The sequence below is a fragment of the Octopus sinensis genome, unplaced genomic scaffold (genome assembly GCF_006345805.1).
Source record: "Octopus sinensis unplaced genomic scaffold, ASM634580v1 Contig13619, whole genome shotgun sequence".
NCBI lineage: Eukaryota > Metazoa > Mollusca > Cephalopoda > Octopoda > Octopodidae > Octopus > Octopus sinensis.
Genome location: NW_021833018.1, coordinates 106,816 through 114,064, shown reverse-complemented (window position 1 = coordinate 114,064; position 7,249 = coordinate 106,816). Strand labels below are relative to the sequence as shown.

Below are 7,249 nucleotides of genomic sequence, written 5' to 3'. Positions count from 1 at the left end.
AGGCGGGGTTTTATCAGTTCTTTCTCACATCGAAAATTAAAGAAATTAGAAATCTTTCATGCTTTCTGTAGAATATATTTTAATGAATGCAGCTGATTTGATAGCGAAATTATCCTTCATAAAATTGTCCTTTTGGAAGTATATTTGAGTTATTTCCATAATTAAACTCAATATAATAAAAGCCAAGCTGAGTCACCAGAATTATAAATAATTTGTAATATTTTTAACATAATTTTTATGATGCACTCACCACTATACGTCAAGCAAATTAATGACGAAAATAAGTATTTCCAGTAGGAACATAAACAGAATAAGTCATATTCACACACGTGCAACACACGATATGACCTTCTTAACCGTCGTTTTTCACTTTCCTCGATTTTGAGGCTACCTGCAAAGTTCGTCCAGGTCATCGCAGTTGTTGATGTCACGGCTGATTGGCGCCTAGTTGCTGAACCTGTAGATGGATGAGTTGTTGATTTTCTAAGGCCAGTGTACACCATTTAAGAAACGAAGCTGTTTTTTGTGAAAGGAGTCAAGATTCCTCAGTTCGGTATCGGAAATGCCCCATGTAGATAAATTATACATTAAGACGGGTTTTACAAAGGCATTGTAGATTCTAGAGGGTAGTGAGGAGTGCACAGGACAATGCCGTATGACGAAAATAATTAGTAAATATCAAATTAATAAAAGATGGAATTCCATTAATTTCTGTACTTAATCCGCATGCGTTTTAGAGTCTTTCTTAATCCAGTGCTTTAATATAAAGTTCGATTGAAACATCTAATTTGTGAAATATTGGTGATGTTTGAAAAGTTGCCTAGAGTACCAACCCATGTAACGTCAATAATTAAGTATATTTATATTACGTCCCAAGGAGTCATTATTCATGTTTTGAAATGGCATCTAGCCGATCCCCACACTCCAAAATTAAGATAGATATGAGCACAATTTGGGGAGAACGGCTTTTCATCTGTTTCTAGTTGACAATCGACCTTCTTTATAATACCAAATGTTTCGTTCGCAATTATAATGCTTTCGCATTCTACTTTTTTCTGAATACTTTTTAGTAATAATTTTTCAAATATTTTAAACAGATTGGCATGTAATTTATTTGTATGCATATAAACTTACTTCGTTTCCATGAACTAGTTTTGTTAAGCGGCTGATTCAAAATAAGGCACAAAAGGTAACTTAAATAAAATTTAACCAGATTGACAATGAAAAGTAGCGACTAAAATCGACCAGAATTTAATATTAAATTATAAATGTGAGCGTAAAAAACTAGTCCGCACATTTTTGGTCCATTTAAAAAAGGATCTCCTCAAATCTTGCAGGGATTGTGATTCGGAATGCCAGAAGGCGTGATTAATTCGTTCAATAGCCGTATTTAATTTTTCTTCAGAGATTGGAGTCGAATGAGTACGGAAATGACCCTGGACAGATATTTCCGATTTATTTGTTGGAATCCCAGATTTGTTGTTTATCCAACTTCTTGCTAGGGAATACAGAGAATGAGAATCTTCCAAGTCACTAAAGGATATGTATCTGCCAAATAGTTGAATGGAATCCTCACTCCTTCGCGAATTTCCGCAGTTATTGCCTTCAATTGAAGAACGTTGTGGAAAAAGATTTGAATCCCACTTTATGTTAATATATCAGAATACCAAATTTTGGTTTGAAAAAGTGGTATTTTTTGAGGGTGAATGACTAAAACATTATTATTTAAAAATTACTTATTTATAGACTTTTTATTTACTATTTCTTTAAATAGCTTACGATTAAATTCCAATTCGTTATTAATCATAAAATATCACAACGTAATATCCAATCAAATTAAAGAATATTATTTAAATAAAATATTATAATAATTAATAAATTACATTATATTTCATATAAAATAAATTTGATCTTAAATAAGATCTATGCTTAAAGCTTTTTTTCAAATTATTCATTCTGACTTTTCGTCCTTAATTTTCGATATTACCATTTATGATACCGGTGTTCACTATGATGATTTTTTAGAACATTGACTAATTTCAATAGCATGATGAAGAGAATTGTGAAAATCCCATTAAATCTGCTATTTTGATAACTGTCATTATTAAAAGTCTGTCACTGACGCCTTTTAAACGTTTTTAGATGCTTATTAAAGCAATTGGTATCTCAAAGTAGTGTTAAACCCTTAAATTGTGAAATCATTTTACAAATATTTGAGACTAAAAAGTTTCTAAATAAAAGCTTTTTGAGAACTATTTAGTTTCCAATAAAAAACCCTTGTTTTTCCTGTGGTCCCGACAACGTCCACTCCAGTAAACTATTACAATTCAAACTATTAAGGAAATTTGTCTTCAATCAGATTCTTTAACTGGTCTTTGTTTAGAACACAATCTTTTATTCTAAAAGAGATTATTTGTATTAAAATATAAACAAATTCATTAATTTTGGGACTTTTCTTGCGTAATCGTTGCTATGTTTCAATTTGTCTTTTTGATGAAGGAGAATAATAGATACGATCAACCACTCGTTGTATTTCACGTGGAGTCAATTTTTGATACCCCAAGCTGGATTGAGGACGGATTATTCTCTCCCAAATTAGTTTTGGGGTTTTATCAAAAATTGAGGACGTGAAAAATACAAGTGTGAATAAATCAATATTCATAAGCATACAGTGGTCGTCAAAAAAAATTGCTCACCAATGTTTATGTCTTTATATAGCATTATTCTGATTTATTTTTTTTGTAAACATCTTTAAGTAGTATTTTATTATTATACCTTAATTTTTATAATAAAATTTTTCTTTTTTATTTACAAACTTAAACAAAACAAAAAATTGCAAGACAAAAAACATTAGCACAAATTTGGAAATCTCATTATCAGTAATTAATATGTCCTCCCCTTGCTAAATATAAAGAATAACTCCTTTTTCTCATTGAATTTACTAAGTTTTGTAAAAAACTTTTAGGAATTGACTGCCAAATTTTCATAATATTTGTCTTTAGATCCTTTTTACTTTTCGGGGGATTTTTAGCTAATTCTCTTTTCATAAAGCACCATACATGCTCTATTGGGTTAAGATCCGGTGATTGCGATGGCCAATCAAGAATAATATATTTTTTGGTCTCGAAATATGCCTTAACCATACGAGATGTATGGCATGAAGCATTATCCTGTTGAAAAATAAACGAGGATAAGCCCATTTTTTCAGCTGATTGGTCCAGATTATTAGACAGTAAAGTTATATAATATCCAGAGTTCATAGTTTCTACGATAAAAACCAAATTGCCTACACCACTATACGATATACAGCCCCAAATCATAACTCTCCCTAATCCGAACTTAACAGTCGGCAGCAAATGTGCATTTTTTAACTCCGTTTTATTTTTTCTGTAAACAAGCTGATGTTTTCTGTTGTTAAAAACATCGAACATTGACTCATCTGAGAATATCACCGATTTCCATGTACTATCAGATATCGATAAAAATCGTAGTGACGCAGACCATCTCGAAATGATATTTTTTGAGAAAGCAATGGCTTTCTTTTTGCTACACGACAATATACCCCATTTTTATTCAAAGTTCTCAGAATTGTCCTAGGGGAAACATCAATATTGAAAGTTTCTTTAGTTTTGTTGGACAAATCCACTGCCAACAATGTAGGATGTGATTCGGTTTCATTACATAAAAATTGTATTTGGGGGGAACTTAGTTTCGGAAGACGTCCTGAGCCCGGTCTCCGATGCAGTGTTCCAAATTCTCGAAATTTTCGAATATTAAATGAAATTGTGGAATACGGCAAATTAAGTATTTTTGAGATTTCTCTGATTGATTTACCCTCTTTAAAGTACGCAATAATCATCCCTTTTTTAAATTCAGTTAACTGTTTCTTGGGAGAACGTGGCATATGCAATAACAAGAAAAGTGAGCAATGTTTTTTGTCACGAGATTTAAATTTTTATGCTTTAAATTCCTTATATTGAAATAAAATCGCATTAATAAATTATTATATTTAAGAATTAGAATAAAAAATGAAGTGTAAGATTAAATTTTTTATTAATTTGTCAATAAAAGCATGAAAAAATGGCTGAGCAATTTTTTTTGACGAGCACTGTAATTAATTTGTAACGCTTATTTTTGTAACCAACTCACTTCATCAGATAACCGTCAAGAAAAGGTGTTTCATGGAGAACTATGTTAGCTATAGTCACTGGGTACTGATTACATGTCATTTAAGTTAATGAACCTTAAGTAAGTATTAATTGAATAACCTTCAACTCCTGGTCGGCAAGCGTCTTGGCCCCGAAAACACAGAAAGTCTCGATAGCAATTACCCAAAAGCAAAATCGATCGCGTAAATCCTCTTATTTCGTTAGTTTCGCGAATTCGGCCTTCTCGGCTGACGAATCGGGTCGACAAGCCGTGGAATTCAAGGCTCCCTTAGCGAAAGAGTCGGCACTTCAGAACCGAAGGGAAGCTTGCGGCATTAAAACCCCGTTTGACGACTTTGTTTAAACTGGAGTGTCACGGGATTAGGTACTTCCAGCGCTTAACGGCAGGAAGGAGGCTATTCGAGTCTATCAAACGCCTACACTTGCACGGGTGGGGGTTGCAAAAAGGGATTCCGAGTGGAAGACAGGTACCGAGTCGAACTGACTTATCATCGAAGAGTAAACCGGCTGAGGATAGTGGGATGGCATTTAACCTGATCCCTAAGTGTGGTTGTGCTGTCGCGTTCATTGAGGCGAGTTCGATTTGATTGGCGCTTGTTTTCAGGGATTCCACAATTTCTTTAACCGAATGGAATCTCAACTTTTTTGAAAATAATCCAGCTCGGGGATGGGAAGACAAGATGCAGTCCAAACGTTGAGTGCAGAAGAAAATTCAGTCAGTTCTAATGTTTAGGAGAGGAAAAAAAACAGATTTGACAAAATTTCTCAATGCCGAAAGAGAAGATAGAAAGCAAGGGAGGGAGCGGATACCAATACCACCGATTCAATTGAAGCACCCAAAATGATATCATCAAGATACCAGAAATTAAGCATGCTTGACAGTCTTTAGAAAATATGGTCCACTGCGAGAAAAAATTCATAATAAAGTATCACATAGTCAAAAGGAATGTAGCATTGCTAAAATTGATATAAAATGTCAAAATAGAATATCGCATTGTAAATATTGAATATCGCGTTGTAAAATATTATATTAAAAATGTCAGAATCGAACTAAAAATAGTATAGTAATGATCAGAATGAGTATTAGAATAATTAGTCAAGCCGATCGATGACGGCAGCAGTAAACTGCGAACAAGTACTAGAACCTCCCAAGTCGTTAGTGAGAGCCTGAGATGTAAGAAAAGTAAAGAAACCGAGGCGTCCTGAATGGAGCGGAAGCAGGCCCGTTCGATCCGGTCAGCATGGTCGGGAAGGTTGAGATATCGAAGCATCATGCAACTACTCAGGAGGAGAGCAGTGGGATTGGCTAGGTCACGTCCTGCAATGTCGGGGGCAGTTCCATGCACGGACTCGAATATGGCCCCATCTTCGCCAATGTTGCCACTGGGAGTGACCCCCAGTCCACCGATTAGACCCGCACACAAGTCACTGCAGTGATAAAATTAAACAACCTAAGAATATCCCCGTACAAATTGGGCATGAGCAGCAAATCAAAGTTGGAAGGATTCTGGACCATCTACAGTAGAAAAGAAGGAGTACATTCAGACAGACTTTGTCGAGGTAGATCTCGCTGAAGGGAACGTCTGGGTTGTCGGCGGCTGCCCTGCGACAACACTTGAGGAAAAGCCCGTCAGACATTCGCCTACGAGTGAATAGTCGGACGAACATTATATTGGCCTTGTGGACTGCTGTCACTCCACTGCGGTTGTTATCTCGGGCATATTTGAAAGCAAAATCTGCCACCCGACGAGAGGCGGACTCAGTAATGAGTTTGATACTCTGAACAACCCCCGGAGTTACGACGTGTTCTATTCCACTATATTCCCCCTCGGTGTTTTCACGGATAGTGACAATATCCACGTTCTCATAAGCCGTCTTGTACCCGGCCAACGATCTGCAGGGTCTCACGTTAGCATATAAATTGAATGTCCTAATATTCCTCTCAATACACCAACTTGCGGAGGAGCAGGTTCAGGGACTTGTGACCCTTCCCAATGGGCGTGGCCAGTGGACCCTTCAGTCCCACCTTCGTCCTGCTCATCGACTCGACGCACTCCTTGGGAATGTTGTAGGATCCATCAATGGATCGGACGGGGGTCACTGCCACAGTCTCCCATTCGATGGGGGCCTGTCTCCTCAGAGGTGATCAACCTGTGCTGCCGAAAATATCTTTTGAACTGACGCGGATATTTCAGGGCCGATTCCGTCTCCAGGGATGAGAGTGACAGTGCGGAGTCCCTGCAACATTTGAATAAGTACATACTCCACGAAACATTACTTTGATCGTAATTTTATTAGAAAATAGCAATACAATATATTTAGTGTTGTACTAAGAAAATGTTTAGGCAAATGTACACATGCTTAGAGTGGACATCTTTCTTGCGTCCTAATACTGCAATTAGTACATTCCTATCGCCTGTTTAATTTTTTAATTTTCAAGTCATTCAAGAACAGTTCCAGATTAAGGTCAGAGTTCGATATGCCCTCTCTTGCTAGTTGAGTTAGATGTCTTTACACTCCGACTCACATTTCACTTAAAATTGTCCTCTTATCAGGGAGTGGTTGGATATTGTTGAAGCAATTTATTTTTTGACAATTATTAGCTGTGTAAAAAATCATTTTAATTAGTGATTGTAAAGAATGAAGTGATACTAAAAATTAAAAAATATTTTAACGATATTAAAGAATTAAAAGTTTCGAATGTAAATAATAACAAGACAGAATTAAACTATTTATTGCTGTAAGCATTTATTCTTTTTCGAGTTATTCCTTACCTCTCTAACTGCACTCTTTTTTTACCATCACCAATTTGATATTTTTTAAAGCATTTTTGTTTAGTGAGTACGATTCCGTCATCCTCAACCTGTCATTGAGTATTTTGTTGTAGGAAGTGAATGACTTCACTAACATCGCTGTTAAACTCATTTCTCCCACGGACTGATTTAAATTTTGTAGTAAGATTTGCAAATCATGTGCAGCCGCCATAATCCCATCAATAAAAACGAGCTGGCCTACTCCTTTAGACGAAATACAGTCCCAGGCTAGAACACTTCCTTACACAAATTTAAACGTAGGCATAT

At 35.8% G+C, this 7,249-nt stretch overlaps 1 pseudogene; it reads right to left on the bottom strand.

The window, feature by feature from the left end:
- Nucleotides 1-5,261: 5,261 nt before the first annotated feature.
- Nucleotides 5,262-6,416, bottom strand: LOC115229706 (annotated as a pseudogene).
- Between the last annotated feature and the right edge of the window lie 833 nt (nt 6,417-7,249).